The 17373-nt window shown below is 50.0% G+C and overlaps 2 protein-coding genes and 1 non-coding gene across 3 annotated transcripts in view; 1 reads left to right on the top strand and 2 right to left on the bottom strand.

Annotated features, from left to right (window-relative positions):
* Positions 1-17373, bottom strand: part of LOC120381652 (zinc finger protein 91-like) — a gene marked incomplete at its 3' end in the record, with an annotated part of 230735 nt that overhangs the window by 141341 nt on the left and 72021 nt on the right. The window lies entirely within an intron of this gene.
* LOC120381383 (zinc finger protein 420-like) overlaps positions 1-17373 on the top strand; it is a gene marked incomplete at its 3' end in the record, with an annotated part of 82666 nt that overhangs the window by 14358 nt on the left and 50935 nt on the right. The gene's annotated exons all lie outside the window — the stretch shown is intronic.
* Positions 5180-5251, bottom strand: TRNAA-UGC. Its single transcript has one exon. It is a non-coding gene; the product is annotated as a tRNA-Ala (tRNA).

The raw sequence follows: 17373 nt of genomic DNA, 5'->3' as shown, positions 1-17373 counted from the left end.
CTAATGCCAGTATATCTTTTTTGAGATGAGACGACCACATCTGTACATAGTATTCAAGATGTGGGCGTACCATGGAGTTATATAAGGGTAATAATATAGTCAGTCTTATTCTCTATCCCCTTTTTAATGATTCCTAACATCCTGTTTGCTTTTTGACCGCCTCTGCACACTGCGGCATCTTCAGAAAACTACCCACAATGACTCCAAGATCTTTTTCCTGATTTGTTGTAACTAAATTAGTCCCCATCATATTTTATGTATAATTGGAGTTATTTTTTCCAATATGCATTACTTTACATTTATCCACATTAAATTTCATTTGCCATTTTGTTGCCCAATCACTTGGTTTTGTGAGCTCTTTTTTAAGTTCTTCACAATCTGCTTTGGTCTTAACTATCTTGAGCAGTTTAGTATCATCTGCAAACTTTGCCACCTCACTTTTTACCCCTTTCTCCAGATCGTTTACGAATAAGGTGAATAGGATTGGTCCTAGGACTGACCCTTGGGGAACACCACTAGTTACCCCTCTCCATTCTGAGAATTTACCATTAATTCCTACCCTTTGTTCCCTGTCTTTTAACCAGTTCTCAATCCATGAAAGGACCTTCCCTTTTATCCCATGACAACTTAATTTATGTAAGAGCCTTTGGTGAGGCTTTCTGGAAATCTAAGTACACTATGTCCACTGGATCCCCCTTGTCCACATGTTTGTTGACCCCCTCAAAGAACTCTAATAGATTAGTAAGACACGATTTCCCTTTACGGAAACCGTGTTGACTTTTGCCCAACAATTTATGTTCTTCTATGTGTCTGACAATTTTATTCTTTACTATTGTTTCAACTAATTTGCCCGGTGCCGATGTTAGACTTACTGGTCTGTAATTGCCGGGATCACCTCTAGAGCCCTTTTAAATATTGGCGTTACATTAGCTAACTTCCAGTCATTGGGTTCCGAAGCCGATTCAAAGGACAGGTTACAAACCATAGTTAATAGTTCCGCAACTTCACATTTGAGTTCTTTCAGAACTCTTGGGTGAATGCCATCTGGTCCTGGTGACCTGTTAATGTTGAGTTTATCAATTAATTCCAAAACCTGCTCTAGTGACACTTCAGTCTGTGACAGTTCCTCAGATTTGTCACCTACAATTTGGCAATGTTTATGCTCCTTTCTAGGATTTGACTTCCGCTTTTAAAGGAAGACTTTTGTCTTTCACTGCTTCTTTTACATGGTTGTTAAGCCCCGGTGGCTCTTTTTTAGTTCTTTTACTGTGCTTCTTAAATTGGGGTATACATTTAAGTTGGGCCTCTATTATGGTGTTATTAAAGTGTCCATGCAGCTTACAGGAATTTCACTTCAGTCACTGTACCTTTTAATTTCTGTTTAACTAACCCCCTCATTTTTGTATAGGTCCCCTTTTTGAAATTAAATGCCACAGCATTGGGCTGTTGAGATGTTCTTCCCACCACAGGGATGTTAAATGTTATTATATTATGCCGTTTATTTCGAGCAACTGCAGTTATTCGGAAGAGTACAGACAGGCAGAGTTTCCCCTCCCGAGGTAGGTCTCGGTTAGATAAACAATTAAGGCAAGCATTTATACCTTTTGCGACATACACTGAGGAGCAACAACTGCATTTTGTTTGTACATATTCCTTTCTGATAGCTTACTTCTCTCAGCAATTTCTGCTACAATCTGCATTCTATTCTTATCTAACACAAGGTCGAAAACCAGCGTCTCTTACAGTTCTTTTCTGCTCGCCCACACCCTGCTTGGAAGTCTCCCGTTATTAGCTGTTAGTTAGCCTGGTAAATATCAAGTCCTTGAGAAAACACAGTTATACGAAGCAAAACGAAATCACAAACAGAAATGTCATTGGAAATTCAAAAATTAAAAAGGAAAATGCAATTCCCATCACTTCATTGTATTTGGGCCATTCCTGTATCGAGAGTACCCGCTAAGGGCCCTGTGTGCTCATGGGAAACCTGGAGGAACTCATAGCACAGCCTGGACATGAAACTCAACTGCTCCCAGGTGCCACAGTAAAACCCTTTCCCTGCTTTGATGTTGATGATTTTATGAAAATATGCTAATGAGTGTGAATATAATGTAACTGGAACATGCTTCATGCAAAAGGTCTCTTGTGCAGTATCATTACAAAGCTTATTATCTACTGTGTGTGTTCAGCCTATTTGTATGAACCGATCATTCCTGTATCTGAAGCTAGAAATATGAACTATAACTCTGAGGTCCTGTTGTAATGATGCAAAGTGTGGGCCATTAATAGTGGTTTGGACTCTTGATGGCTCCCATTAACCAGGACAATTGACTGGAGATGGCTCTGTCCTGCACCATCTGTGAGTCAGGCCAGGAACAATGAAGGCTTGGGGTCTCACAGGTCATGTCACCTGGTACAGGAATCCATCTTAAACCTGGGTCTTTTCCCCAGGAGAGAGACAAAAGATTCCTGCCTTGTACCAAAGCTGTATAAGGGGGTGGAACAGAAGAAAGGTGGCTGCAGTCATGAGAAATCCCTAGCTACCACCTGAGCTGGAACAAGGACTATACCAGGTGCAAAGATTGGGCCCAGACAAGAAATGTCTAGTCTGCAAAAGAAGCTTGTTGGAAGATCACTGAGGGTGAGATTTTATCTGTATTGAGTTTCATACTGTATTAGTCTTAGACTTGCATGTTTTATTTTGCTCTATGGAGAATACAAACTCCACAGAGAAGGAAAAGTTAATGCCTTAGAAAAATCTGTGTGTGTTAGAGTGTCTTGGAACCACTCTCCTATAGCTTCTTTTCTCTGATTTCCTTTAGAAAATCTGAAGCAGGGAGCAGAAAACCATTGTCTTTTCTGAGGTGTGAGCTCAGGACCTACTGAGTATGAGACTGACATGCTGCCAACTATGCTAAGAAGGCCCAGGAAAATGTTTAGGCTCAGTGCATATAGGATCCTCCTACAGCAGTGACTGGGGCAGGGAAGGAGCTGGAAGAAGCAGGGAGATCTGGTGCCTACAGACCTGTCCTGGCATCTTTCTCAGCAGCAAAGAAATCAATTTGCCCTTCCCGTGAACACTCTGCTGGACCTAATGGCAGCACAGGGGGGATGTTTCTAAAGTCTGCACCCACCTCTTCTTTTTGGAACTGACGCTCCTTTTCTACTATAGCACTTTGTGTATGAATTAGGCAAAACAAACTACACAGGTAAGAGAAACAAGGTCTTGAGAGAAAGCTTGAACTCATAACCCCAACAGATGGCCCTCTGCACTAACCAGTTGCACCCTGTAGGTGTTTTTAAACACATTTGGGAAGCAGGCAGTTATCAGTCTCTGTGGTTCACACCTTTGCCTGGTAATTGAAAGGCTGCTGGTTCAAACTTAACTCAAGATGCGGCTTTTCAGCGATGAGACTCCAGTACATTTTAACAGGAAGAAAATCTCCTCTATTCTGGCTTTGACCCATTTGACTCCTTCTGCCCATCTTCTCCTCCCCAGTCTCTTTCCTTCCCCTGGGGCCATGCAGAGAGGAGCCCCAGTCAGTCTCTGTCACAGAGAGTCTGTATCCCATAAAGGGAGGGAGGGTCTCTCTAAAACACTGATAATGGGGAGGGAGTGGTGTGCGTGGTTAGGGGAGATAGGATGGAGAACTAACAGTGGGGCACAGAAAGATCCCCAGATTTGGGAGCTCCCTGCTGCCCCCATCAGCCGGCTGTGAGAAGAACAACTGTGGGGTGGTGGGGTCTCCACATGCTGCCCCGCCCCAACTGTGGCAATGGGAGCTGCAGGGGTGGAGTCTGCGGGCAGCAGTGCGCAGAGACGCCCGCCTCCAGCTTAGGGGCTGCGGGTTGCTTTCGGGAGATGCCCGAGGTAAATGCTGCACCTCACCCTCTCCTGCAACCCCTGCCCCAGCCCAGACCCCACACCTGCACCCAAACTCCCTCCAAGAGCCTGCCCCCCACACTGCGTCCTTCGCCACAACCCTCTGACTGAGCCCAGACCCTGCACCCAAACTCTCCCAGAGCCCAACCCCTCTCTCCCACACCCAAACTCCTTCCCAGAGCCTTAGGCAGGTGTGTGTGGCAGGTGGGGCAGGACTTGGTCCCATTCTGGGCACCACCAAAATGATACAAACCTGCCACACCTGTCCAGCCCAACCTTCTGCTGATGCACCTCAGCCCACACCCGTGCAGGGTTTGAAGCTTTCATTGCTTAAATTCCAGGACACGGAGGGATTTCAGCTCCCCTTTGCCCAGAGGGAACCTTCACCCCACTCCTAACCAGGTTCTTGTCCATGGGATCACTGTAGGGGGGCTGGGTCCCTCGGTGTCTTTTCTCTCTCTAGGACAGGCCTGGGTGCAATAACTGGGGGCATCTGAGCACCCAGGACCTTCTGTGGGGCTGCCATTCCCCTTCCCCTTCTGTGGTCCCATCTGTCATTGACTCCAGCCTTTTTTCTATCCATCGTCAGCACCATCCCAAGCCAGCAGCACTCGCCTCAAAACTAACAGACGTATTGGAGCATAAGCTTCCGTGGGTGAATGCCACTTCGTCAGATGAATGTAGTGGAAATTTGCAGGGGCAGGTATAAGTATGCAGGCAAGAACCAGTCTAGAGATAACGAGGTTAGTTCAATCAGGGAGGATGAGACCCTCTTCTAGCAGTTGAGGTGTGATCACCAAGGGAGGAGAAACTGCTTTTGTAGTTGGCTAGCCAGGCACAGAATTCCCACTCCATTCATCTGACGGAGTGGGGATTCACCCACGAAAGCTCATGCGCCAATACGTCTGTTAGTTTAGAAGGCGCCACAGGACTCTGTCGCCTTTACAGATCCAGACTATCACGGCCACCCTCTGATACTCAAAAGACAGTGTCCCCTGCTGGGAGTAAATCACTGACCTCTCTCAACCCTGCCCCTCTGTTTCCTTGCCTCTCAGTCTGTGCAGATGGGACCTTTCCTCCAGTGCTGGAGGATTCGCCCTTCTCATCTACCATTGTCCCAAGCAGCACAGCAGGTGGGAATCTTAAACGTACCGAGGTGACTTAGGAGCAGAACCCCCCCAGACCTTCCATGCAATTGTCACTTGCCCCTCACTGAGCAGGACTGAAACTCCTGCAGGGAGACTGGTGGGCCACATCCCTCTGGGCATGAGCAAAGCAGCAGGGTGAAAAAAAGGATCATGGAGATGCTGGGGATTGAACCCAGGGCCTTATACATGCAAAGCATATGCTCAACCACTGAGCTACATCCCCTAGCAGGTTGTGTGTGCTATGGGTTACACTCAGAGCCCTCCTGTTTCCATAGCATCCAGTGACCTATAAGCTTCACGAGAAGCCCATTCCCCTCTCTGAGGACCAATCCTGCTCTCCTGGAGGTGACTTGTTCATAGGGGTCACTTTTCAGCAGGGCCAGATTCTATGTGTGGGGGAGAGAGAGTGGTTGCCCTGGTCTCAGGGTGCAGAGATACACTCAGCCATCTCCCTGCATTGGGTTGGCGGGTGGCAATCCCCTGCTGCAAGGTCATGGTGGGGGATGCTGTGAGCAGCTCAACACCTCACCCTGGTGGCAGAAGTGGTGTGTGGAGCTCCAGGTGTTTCTAGGATCTGCTATTTCCACCTGCCTGTAAACTCTAGCTTTCCCCAGCACATTCACTGCGGTGCAATTGGGTCACTGTTTCCATGGCTGAACAGCAAAGAATGGCTCCCAGTTTCCCTTCTATCGGCAGCAGGATTAGCCTGTGTCGGTGGTTAATGAGGTGGATCTAGTTGTAGATTGTTATTCATTCCCCACCTTGACAATTCACACAGTCCCTTTCCCAGGCAGATTCCCAGCACCTCAGTGATCCCGGTAGCAGGGTTGGGTCCTGAGATTTTCAGGGTTCTTTTCCTCCACCTGGAGTGATCTCAGCTTTTTCCCCATCCCAGACAATCCATGAAATAACAACAGGGGCATAAAGAAAGAGGGGAGGGAACATCTCACGGACAGGGCTGGATGTGCCCAGAGCCCCCTGCTTGTCCATTGTTTCCATGGAATTTGCCCCCCTGCTTTGCACAAGGGACAGAGAAAGATCTTGCTGTTCCTGTGTCTGTGCAAAGAAAATTGTGCTTCTGTATGAAAGAGAGGGGAAATGGCCCCATGATGGGGCAATAGCCTCAGGGTTAAGAGCAAAGGACAATGATGGGAAGGTTCACAATTGACTCAGTAGTTGCATACAAAGGTGCACGTTTGGCAGTTACACTGGGAAATTCTGGCTCCTTCTCAGGCTCAGGTTGGCCACCCCGGTCTAGATGTAGAAGTGACAACATTTAAACTTGAGAGAGGAGCCAATTTCCCCATCATTTCACACCTTTACACCCAAACACGATGACTTTCTGAATGAACCTCCTCGTTCAGCCAGAAGATCTTGGGGTGGATGTAGGAGTCATTGGGTAAAATTCTCTGGACTCTGTTCTGAATCAGGTCAGAGCAGAGGTACCTAGTGATCTAGTCTGGCTGTAAAATCTATAGATCAACACCATTAATATGAAATTAATCCTCAGAAACGGCTGTTCCCCACCCAGACCCCAGCAAAGGGCTCTCAAGGAAGGGGGCTGTTGAGGAAGGAAAGAAGAAAGATGTCCTTCTCCTCTGGAGGAAATGGGCTCTGCACTTTGGACAGAAAGGAGGGGAAGGAAATGGCACACGATGGCAGCAGAACCTAAGAAATGAAACACAATAGGCTTATGTCCACACTGCAATGTAACACCCAGGGCTGCCCCATACCAGCTCAGGCTCCCAGGGCTTGGGCTGTGGGGTGGTAAATTTGCAGTGTAGACATCTCGGCTCAGGCTCAGTACCGGGCTCTGAGACCCCACAAGGCTGGGAGGGAGTTTAGCAAGTAAAAAAGGTAGAACGGCAGTGGAGTATTACCCTGGTCTCAATGGCATTTCTCCATCAGTCTGTCTGCTTTGGGGCAGGGACAATAACATGTCCTGCTGCTTTTGTTATTTCAAAGGGCGGTTTAGGATTTTCATTCTCACACATGGTGCACGAAGCAGGACTCAACCCTCAGTGTAAACTAAATGAGCCGCCCATAGATTCTGGCAGCCACAATGAGGCATTTGGTGTGAGAGCTCAGACCTGCCCCTGTCCCAGAGGGTCGGGGTCATCTGTGAGAGGACTGGACCACTGACCTATCAGCTCCTAACTCCCAAACTTTCAGTAACTCTATCATCAGTGCCTGTGAGTGTAATTTAAACCATCAAAAGAGTCATAGTGGGCTAGACCATAGTCTGGACTTCGGGTCTGGAAAAGAGCTGGCACAATCCATAGACCAGGTTGTTATATAAAATGCACATGGATTTTAACCCTTCACATACAGTAATGGGAAAGTTCTTGGTTCAGGCTTGTAGCAATGATGGAATAAACTGCAGGTTCAAATCAAGTCTTTGGAGTACATCCCCCGCTGGGATGAGTCATTCAGTCCTTTGTCTAGAGCTTCAGTTTGTAGCAAAGTCCCTCCAGAGTTATGAAGCAGGACTGAAGACAAGATGGAGATGAGGTATCAGCCTTTTATAGTCTCTTGCCATGTGGTCTTTGCTTTCTTTGTCCCAAGGACACTCTATCCAGCACGTGGCATAGAAAAACCTTAGCGTTCTCTCCATAGGCAGGTCCCTGCATACTTTGCTGAGTCACAAGGCGTATCTGCCTTCTCTCAGTGGGTCGATTGTGTAGCTGATGGTCCTTAATGGGCCATCAAGCAGGCTAGGCAGAACTGACACCAACTTGTCTGGGGTGTTCCCCGGAAGCAGATCACAAGTTTGAAATAATGACAGAACAGAGCCAATACTTATAACATCAACTACAAAATGATACACATCTAGAGATGGCATCATTATAATCAGCCAATCAGAACCTCTCCATAGACCCCTTACACGACAACCTTTCTATAATATTGGCTTCAAATATAGAACAGCGGTCGCAACGGTGATCTATACAGTTACAGATTATGTCAATAACGTCACAGGAGGTGACACGGCATCAGTGAGACTGATACTGGAATACTGCCTCCAGTTTTGGTGTCCTCAGTTGAAAAACATGTTGTGAAACTGGAGCTGGGGCAGCAAAGAGCCACCAAATGTCCTGAGGGCTGGAGAAAATGTCTTCTAGTGAGCTATTGAAAGAGCTCAACCTGTTTAGCTTATCAAAAGAAGGTTGAAAGGTGACTTCATTGAAGTGTTGAAGTGCCTTCAGGAGAGAAAATATTGGCTATTAAGGGCTCTTTAATCTAGCAGAGAAAGGCATAACAAGACCCCGTGGCTGGAAGGTGAAAAGAGACAAATTCATATTTCAACTAAGGCAAAATATTCAACAGCGAGGATGATTCACCACAGGAACAAGCTACCAAGGAAAGTGGTGGATTCTCCATCTCTTGATGTCATTTAATGAAGACTAGATGCCTTTCTGGAATGTGTTTGCCCCAAAAGTAGCTATTGTGTCCTACAGGAGGCCTGTGACATGCAGGGGGTCAAATTAGATGCTCTAATGGTCTCTTCTGGCCATAAAGTCGAGTAATTTCTGAAAAACTGAGTGTAGCATTGGGAGCAGCATCTGATGTTTCCCTGTCTAGCCGGCTTGCTGCCTAGAACGAACGCTCCTTGAGTGGGGTGATCCACAGGGAGTAGCTCAAACCTGCAAAGTGCCTGGCCAGGGGCAGGACATTGGCACAGCAAGGGAGGGGTGTGGCAGTGACATCACAAAGGCCTTTGCAGGACTTCAGACTATTGGTCAAAGGCGGTGGGGAGGTGGTGACCTCACAGAGAGATGCTGACATCAGCCAGGCAGGACAGGGGTGAGGGGCCAGGGAAACCTCAGAGACCCCTGTGGCTTTGCTCCAGCAAGTCTCCTTCTCCAGGTCTCTCTTTGAGGACCGAGAGAGTATTCGGGTTCATGGACATGAGCACCAGGAGGAACCTCTTCCAAGTTTTCTCCTTCCCTTGTAGTGATTTTACTAGAAAACAGCCGTCCCTGTTTAGAAGGTAAGAGCCTCCTGGAGGTTTGAAACCTGTTCAGTCTGATCCATGTGGTGACAGTTGAATTCTAGGCATGGAAAACACGAGCTTAAGGAAGCAGAATTTTATTGTGCACCTGAGATTTTGTCCTCAGAATCACTGGAGACATTAGGGTTTGTCCTTTTGTTTCACCTTTTCCTCCCTCCCTCCCTCCTTTCTCTTTGTCTCTTGCTTCTTTTGTCCTTTCTCCTGTTCCCTCCCAAGACCAGGGGTGGATGGGTGGGTGGGTGTGGCGGGAGTGCTCTGCAGCTCCCACTGTGGGAGATCCATCCAAAAATGTGGGGCTGAAATAGTGCTCAGGCAGTCAGGGCCAGATTAACCTTTTGTGGGCCTCAGCACCAAACATATTTGTAGGCCCCTATATAGTCACTGTGGGCTCTGAGTGTGGGCCTGGTGGGGCAGTGCCATTGGTGCCTTAGCATACCCACTACTGAACCTCAGAGACATTTTTCATTTTGATCACACACCTCTCCGTGACTATATGCATTGCCCTACACAGCTCCCTCAGCCCCCAGGTTTTCTTATTTAGCTGTACACCCATGTGGGTTTACCAGTGTCCACAGTGAGCAGAACTTTCATAGTGATCAAGGAAACTCCCCACAAATTTATCTCCTTCCTCATTCAGACCTTCTCTAGCCATGTCTCCAGTACCCCCCACGTCACCAGTCACCGCATGTGATCCTAGTCTCAGCTCAGAGTTCTAAAGCCAGCAGACACCTGATCAGTTCTGACAGATCCCTCCCTCAGCAGCCATCCTGCCATGTGAGCCAGCCACCTGCAAACACCATCTCCCCAAAGTCAGGACTTAGCCCTTGGGAATCTGAAGCCACCAGCCTCTCTCCCTCTGCTCCCATCTACATGCTAGTCTGCTACCTGGTCACCACCACCTCTCCCCATACTTGTTTCCTTTCCACTTTGGACATGCTCCCACCCAGCTGGAAGCTCCCTCTGCCAGCCTGACCTGCTCACTCCTTCCCTGCTCCCCTGACATTCCTGTCCTACTGGTGACCTCTGTTCCTTGAGGTTAAGTCCAGTGTCTTTAGCTGATCTAGCTTAATGGCCCCAGTAGTCACAGAGCCACCTGCAGCTTCTCTGGCTACAGCCATGGGGCCAGTTCCCAGAGGCCAGCCTTAGCCAGCTGCAGCTACTAGCCGCAGGAGGGGTGGCAATGCCAGGGCTGAGCCTGCTTGAACCTTGCAATGGCTGCACTAGGGACTCTAAATCCTCAGCCCTGGCCCTAGGCAGCTGCAGACTCTGGAGTTAGGCACTTCCCTCCTCTAGGCCATGGCTTTAAATACCCGAGATTCCCATCACCTGCAGCAGAGGCCACCAATTCTGATGCCCCCCTCAGCCAGCACCTAGTCGTGCAGAAAGTGCAGCCTGAGTGATTTTGGAGGCTGGGGTGGCAGGAGGTTCCCGTCCCTGAGCAGCAGCTCTGCAGCAAGCTCATGTGCTTCCCAGTTGGGACATTAGCTGTTACTGACAAGGCTTGTCTGTGTTGTTCTTTTATTATCTCATTGTTAGGTGTGAGAAGTATAAACTGTTTAATAGGTTCAATGAGTTGGTTAATAAGATGTTGCTGAAGTAAATCACTGGCTTTAAAATAAGATCCAATCTGGAGCATATGAACTATTGACCCCTGGACTCCATCTCTGAGAGGGGACTTGTTTACCATCAGGGGACAGGCTCAAACCAGTCCAAACCGGTTTTTCCCGCCAAAACCAGCCCTCAGCGTTCCATCTCCTCAGCACTTCTCCCGCCACAGAAGTGATATAAGGACGTGCTCAGCGCCTGCGCGGGGCCGCCCCCCCCCCAGCGACGGCCCGTCCACGGTCGGGTCTTCCCAGCGCTCCCGAGCCGGAGAGCGACGAGCCCCCTGGGTCCCGCCGTGAGACTGAGGAACAGGAGGCCTGTCACCCCCATTCCTGCCGTCCTGCATCCCTGGTGTCCAGCCTCCCACGGAGCCCCGGGAGTGAGAGACCCCGGGGGGGGGCACTGGGGCTGGGCAGGAAAGTGACTCTGCCCCGGGGAACCTGGGAGAAGCCTCAGAGCTGCCTCAGCCCCAGTGGGATTTGGGGGGCAGAGACTTGGGTCTGGCGGGGGGGGATCCCCTGTGGTGTGGGGGGAGATGGGGGGTGTCAGGCAGGGAGGGGAGAAGCTGGAGTTGTGGGGAAGGTCAGTGGGACGCGGGGTTGAACTGTCTCTGGGCAGCCAGGAAATTCCCGGGGGGGGGGGGAGTGGCGGGCGGGCGAAGGGGGGAGGGGGGTTAATTGGATCCTGTCCCTGTTTGTGCCACTTGCCTCTCGCCCCCGATACAAATTCTCTCTAGTTCTGCCCCTTTTCTCGCTCAGTGTCTCACACGGGCTATAAAATCTGGGGCGATTTCCCCCCCATCCCCTCCAATGATCACCTCTCCCATCTCCCCCGATTTCCCCCGTTCTCCCCATGAGTCTCAAACGTCAGTTTAAAATCTTCTCTAGTGAGGGCATTTTCCCACCCATTTTATCTGCAGCGATTTGTCCTTGTTTAGGTGGGAAATTGTTGCCCTGAGTCATTCCCAGCACATGGCTGCCCCTGGAGTGGGGGTGGGAGGGCTCAGTGGATGGAGCACTGGCCTGCTAAACCCAGGGCTGGGAGCTGACTCCTTGCGGGGGCCATTTGGGGATTTAGTTTGGGATTGGCCCTGCTTTGAGCAGGGGGTTGGACTAGACACCTCCTGAGGGCCCATCCAACCCTGAGATTCGCTGAGATGACTGTTCTCAGCCAGGGCAGAGAAGGGAGGCGCACGTGTCCCCCATGGGGACTGCCCAGACCCCGTTCCCAATCCCAGTTGCTGCCCCTAACTACCAACACAGTTACCCCCAACCATCAGTTGCCAGTCACCCACCCGTCCCCCACTGCTGCCCCCTTCCTTTATCCAGGGACCTTCCAGCTCCCCCTCCCTTGCCCTTTTAATCAGCTCCTCAAAGGGCTCCCTGCTGCCCATGGCAATGGTGGGGGTGGGGGAACCATCACTTTGTGTTTATGTATTGGACAGTCGTATAAAATCCAGTCCAACAGTCCCCGTTTTCATAAAATCATAGAATCATAAAATCTCAGGGTTGGAAGGGACCTCAGGATGTCATCTAGTCCAACCCCCTGCTCAAAGCAGGACCAAACCCAACTAAATCATCCCAGCCAGGGCTTTGTCAAGCCTGACCTCAAAAATCTCTAAGGAAGGAGATTCCACCACCTCCCTAGGTAACCCATTCCCGTGCTTCACCACCCTACTAGTGAAAAAGTTTTTCCTAATGTCCAACCTAAACCTCCCCCTCTGCAACTTGAGACCATTACTCCTTGTTCTGTCATCTTCTACCACTAGTTCGTTAACAGCAATATAAAATCCCCTCAGATCTTGGTGTTTTTCTCTCATGTTATCAAATACGCAGTTTGTGACACATTTTCTGTGCAAATCTCAAAGGTTCATATAAAATACCCTAAACATTTGCCCCACTGCTCTCTAGTTGTCTGTTTCTAATTGAATATGCCCTGAGATTTTCCCCTGTCTCTCTAATTATAAAATACCAAGAAAATCTCAGGTTTACACCTTTGCTCAGATTCTTGAACCTGGATATAAAATGTTTGCAAATGTTGCCCATTTCCTCTTTATTCATTTATCAGATATTGATGTGAAACACTCAGATTTTACCTCCTATCAACAACTGATATAAAATCCCTCTGATTTTCCACTTTCCTCTCTATAATTTGCAAAATGGATCCAAAATCTCTCAGATTGGGAACTCTTTCATTTCTGAACGTTGCTCTCAAAGCTCAGGTTTTGCCTCTTTCTGTGTCATTATCAAATGTCAGTTAAAAATCCTCTGGGGTTTGAGGCTGTTCCCCATGTTTCTAAATCCCAGCAATTTCTTCCTTCGAGGGAACCTGTTGCCTTGAGTTCTTCTCCATCCTGGATGTTGTAGGGGGTTAAATTGCCAGAGATCATCTTTCCCGTCTCCTTTGTGAATCATTTGTTCCCTACTTTATCTCTGTTAAAATGTTTGCCGAAGAAAGAGACCAGCCACATATTTAATACCCATCAAAGTCAGAGGCCTCCCCATGTTTGGGGATCAGTGGTTCCCAGCTGGTAACGGGAGAGTTGGCTGGACTCTTTTCTTTTCTCCAGCTGGCACGGGATGAGGAGGTCACTCTGAGTGCAGTGTGGGTCCAGAAGTATCCCAAACCCCATGACAAATGGCCTCTGTGAGGGGTTGCTTCCCACAGTGCTAAGATGTAGCCACCTCTGGGGTGGATCCAGGGTGGCCATTATTTGCTAGTGACAGGCATGGACATTTCTTACCTATTTTGTCCCTCCAGGCCTTCCATACTCCAGTTCAAAAGACATCCCCCAGGGCTCCCTCTGCCTGTGTGACTGGCCAGCAGGGGGCGGTGGTCACTTTCTATCCACTTCTCAGGCACTGTGAGGTAACAGTGTTGCTGGGTGGAGGTGGGGCTGTGTGGGGAGATTGCAGCTGAAGGGGGATTGTGGTGGGGGAGGCCTCTGGGTTGCTGGGCAGGGGGTACCCTAGTGAGGTTGGTGGGTTCTGGAGATTTGGGGTTTCAGGGGGTGGGTGTGATGTGCCCAGCCCTGAGGCTGTGGGTCCTGGAGGTGGGTATCGCTGGGGGCCTGTTGGGTGCAGAACAGCCGGGGTGGGCGTCTCTTGGGGAGGTGGGACAGGGGGTTAGAGGGAGCCTGGTGCTGTGCCAGGGGCTCTGTCTGGGCTTCCCCCGCAGACTCCTGGGATCGCTGCCGTGCCCAGTGCACAGAGTGTGTGTGGGAGAATCCCGGCGCTAGGCCAGGGGTGCCCTGTAAAGCATCAGGATCCCGCAGGGGGAGGAGGGGTGCCAGGCAAAGGGCAGGGCAGATCCTGGTGGAGGGCCGGGGGGGATCCTAGGCAGGCAGTGAGGGACTGAGTTCCCAGTGGGGGTCCCTTTTCGGGGGTCTTCGGCTGTTGGGGTCTCTTGGTGAGGGGAACCCTTTGGGATTCCCAACCTGGCAGTGATGGTCTGGTGGGGGTTGTCTGGCCGGTGGGGCTCTGAGGGGTATCTGAGCTCCCTGGCCAGGGACTCTGGGGGCTGGGTCCCAGGGAATATCTGGGGGTGGGGGCTGGCTGGGTCTCTGGGGACTGCTCCTGACCTTGCTGCTTCTCTCTAATTAGCGTATGCCAGAATCCTGGCTCCAAGCACTGCCCGACATTCCCCGGCCAGGCCCAGTCACTGTGATAACTTTCTAGCCACTTATCAAACACTGTGAGATGAAATCACAGATTTTTGCTCTTCTCTCCTCTTGAAAACTGCAGGAACTTCCAGTTCCATTGTCCTAGATTGTCCAGTCCATTGTCCAGTCCTTGTCCTGGATCTGGGGGGTGAGGGAGGTGGGAAGGGGGTCAGCACTGCCGCACAATGGTCTCTTCCACAGCATTCTGGACTCATTCTTTCTGAACTCTGGTTTCATTGAGACCATTGTTAATCCAGAGTCACTGTATGGAAAGACAAGGAGTGACTCCGGATCGACAGTGGGGCTAATGAGATCAGCAATTTTCCCTGTGAGGAGGGGCTCTCATTAGCTGCTCTCCCCAGAGAGCTAAAGGAGGGAAGCTGCTCTAACGCTCTGTCCCTCTCTGTTCAGGATACTGGGGTTCAGCTTCCTGGGTCAGATGCTGCAGCCTCCATTGTGATCTGGGAGATCAGGCTTAGCAGCTGCTGCTCCCCCAGCGGGGTTCTGTGCTGGGAAGTGACCTTAATTAAAGCTGCTTCTCTGCCCGGCCCAGGGGATGACTTTCTCCAGCTGGTCCTAGCCCCCTAGGGCAGCCCTGGGCCCTGTTAATACTAAATTCTGAGCCAGAGTCTCCAGGTAACTGAAGACCTCAGGCAAGAAAGTGACTCTGCCCAAACAGCCCCTCCTCATTTCTCCTCCCAGTAGCAATTGCCAGGAGAAAATCCAGCCCTGGGAGAGCAAAGCCCCCAGGAATGGGACATTCCCAGCCAGAGGGGCAGGGAGAGAGGACAGGGGAAGGAGAGACTGAAAGGGGCAGTGGGAGAAATGACAGGGGAGAGATTTCTAGCTCTCTAGTCCACCCAGACACATGTATTGCTGCATCCCTGGGCAGAACCACTTTCCAGTGAACAAAACAAGGATCAGACAGAGGAAAAGCCAGTTCCTGACTCCATATTCCCCCTGCTGGGATGTGGCTGCTATGGGGTCAGTGTCCGAGGGAATCCCCCACAGTGACTCCTTTGGTTTCTAGCCTTGTGTTCAGAGACTTTCTTACGGGGTGAGGGGAGGGAGAAGAGAGGTTAAAAATGCCTCTGTGGGCTTAGCCTGGCAGCAGGGGCCAGGACTACATGGTAATAAACAGATTCAGCATTTCCCAGCATGGCAGAATCTAGGGTGTCTGTCTGCAGGGAAAGGGCCTGGGGGAATTCTGATGTGAAATTAACTAAAACTGGTTGTGAGACGCCCACAACTGCCCTTCTCCCCCAGACAGGCTGCAGAATGACGTCCATGTTTTGCTGCAGCTCATCCCAGCCTGACGTGGGACAGGGAATAGAAATGGCTGCAGTGGAGCCAACTCAGGTAGGGATTATCGGGGGGTTGCTGGTGGGTTCCTGCTGGAGGAGAGGGACAGCAAATACACCGGAGATGGGAGGGTTTGCACAGTCTGGTTTGGAGGTTGGAGCGGGGCAGGAAATGCACAGAGTGGGGAAAGGGAGGAGGCCAGGGTGTGGCAAACCTGCTGAGAGTTATTTAATAACCCAGGAGGTTGGGAGGTGGAAATGCCCTAATTTGTGAAGAAAGAAAATAGCCCACCTACATGGAGCTGGTAAAACTCACCAGACTCCCAGTGCGTGAGCCTGAGCTCACTAACCAGTGGCTGCTGTGAGATATAAAGGGGGCACCCATGAGTCAGGCTTATTGGAGCTGCCTCTCCCTTCATATCCCGCTCCTCACAAGGAGGAGGTTATTGGGCTTCCTACCAGTGAGCTCTTCCTGGACCCTGCTAGGGGCTCCATCTCCTGTATCAGTCGGTGGCCAGTAGGTGTGTGATGGATCTGCTGGGAGAGACAAGGGGCTCTCTCTTTGTCCCCTCACCCTGGTATTTGCTGGATACACTGAGCGGGGTGGGGTTGACTGCGATCCACCCAGAGCTTCCATTTGATTGGCTCCTCTCTGCCACAAATAGTGGGGCTGTGAGTGGGGCAGCAGGTACTGAGTGTTGGACTCTTGCTCTTTCAGGGGCCGGTGACCTTCGAGGAGGTGGCTGTGTATTTCACCAGGGAAGGGGGGGCTCTGCTGGACCCCACTCAGAGAGCCCTCTACAGGGATGTCATGCAGGAGAACTATGAGACTGTGACCTCGCTGGGTAAGGGTTCCTGTCCCCTCGGTTCTTGGAAGGGGAAATGAAGAGTTAAGGTTCACGCCAGCCCCACAATGTCACCTCTACTCTGTCCTGTTTCAGAATCACCCCAATATGCCAGTGACACACACACACTGCCACAGACCCTCCCCTGCTGCAGAACACTTTGGGAACAGAGCACAGGAGCCGTATCGCACTGTGTCAAATAGCTCCTGTTTGCTCAAGTGAAATTGGGAGTTAGGTCTGGCATAACTGTTCCACACCCCCTAATCATTTGTGTTGCCCTTTTCTGAACCTTTTCCAATTCCAATATATCTTTTTCTGAGATGGGGCAACAACATCTGCATGCAGTATTCAAGGTGTGGGTCTATCATGGATTTATTTGCTGTTTTTACAATGATATATGATATATTCTGTCGTATCTATCCCTTTCTTAATTATTTCCAACATTACTCGCTTTTTTTCACTGCTGCTGCACATTGAGTGGATGTTTTCAGAGAACTATCCACAGTGAATTCCAAGATTCATCTCTTGAGTGGAAACAGCTAATTTAGACCCCATCATTCTGTATGTATAGTTGGGATTATGTTTTCCAATGGGCTGCACTATGTGCTATCCTGACATCTAGCACTGCTGAGATCCTGCATTCAGTGATATCCCTGCCCTTCCTGTTCCCTTTCTCCACTGAACCCCACCAGCCCATGGTTACTATTCCTAGCTTCCCCATGACTCTCTCACTGTCTCTGAACCTCTCTGTCAGCAAGAAGCAGTGCCAGGGACACTTGTCCTCTCTCTGGAGTCTTCGATTTCTGGGACATGGATTTACTTTCTCTGTGTTGTAAGAGGCTCTGTCATAATGAGGGTCTGTGACATTACCTAGAGTACAATCTGGACTGTTAAATAGCTGTGTTCCCTCAGTTCTCCAACCTG

Source organism: Mauremys reevesii, linkage group 14, assembly GCF_016161935.1.
Source record: "Mauremys reevesii isolate NIE-2019 linkage group 14, ASM1616193v1, whole genome shotgun sequence".
Classification (NCBI taxonomy): domain Eukaryota; kingdom Metazoa; phylum Chordata; order Testudines; family Geoemydidae; genus Mauremys; species Mauremys reevesii.
Note: the sequence above shows the minus strand (reverse complement) of the source record. Positions and strands in the feature narration are given on the sequence as shown.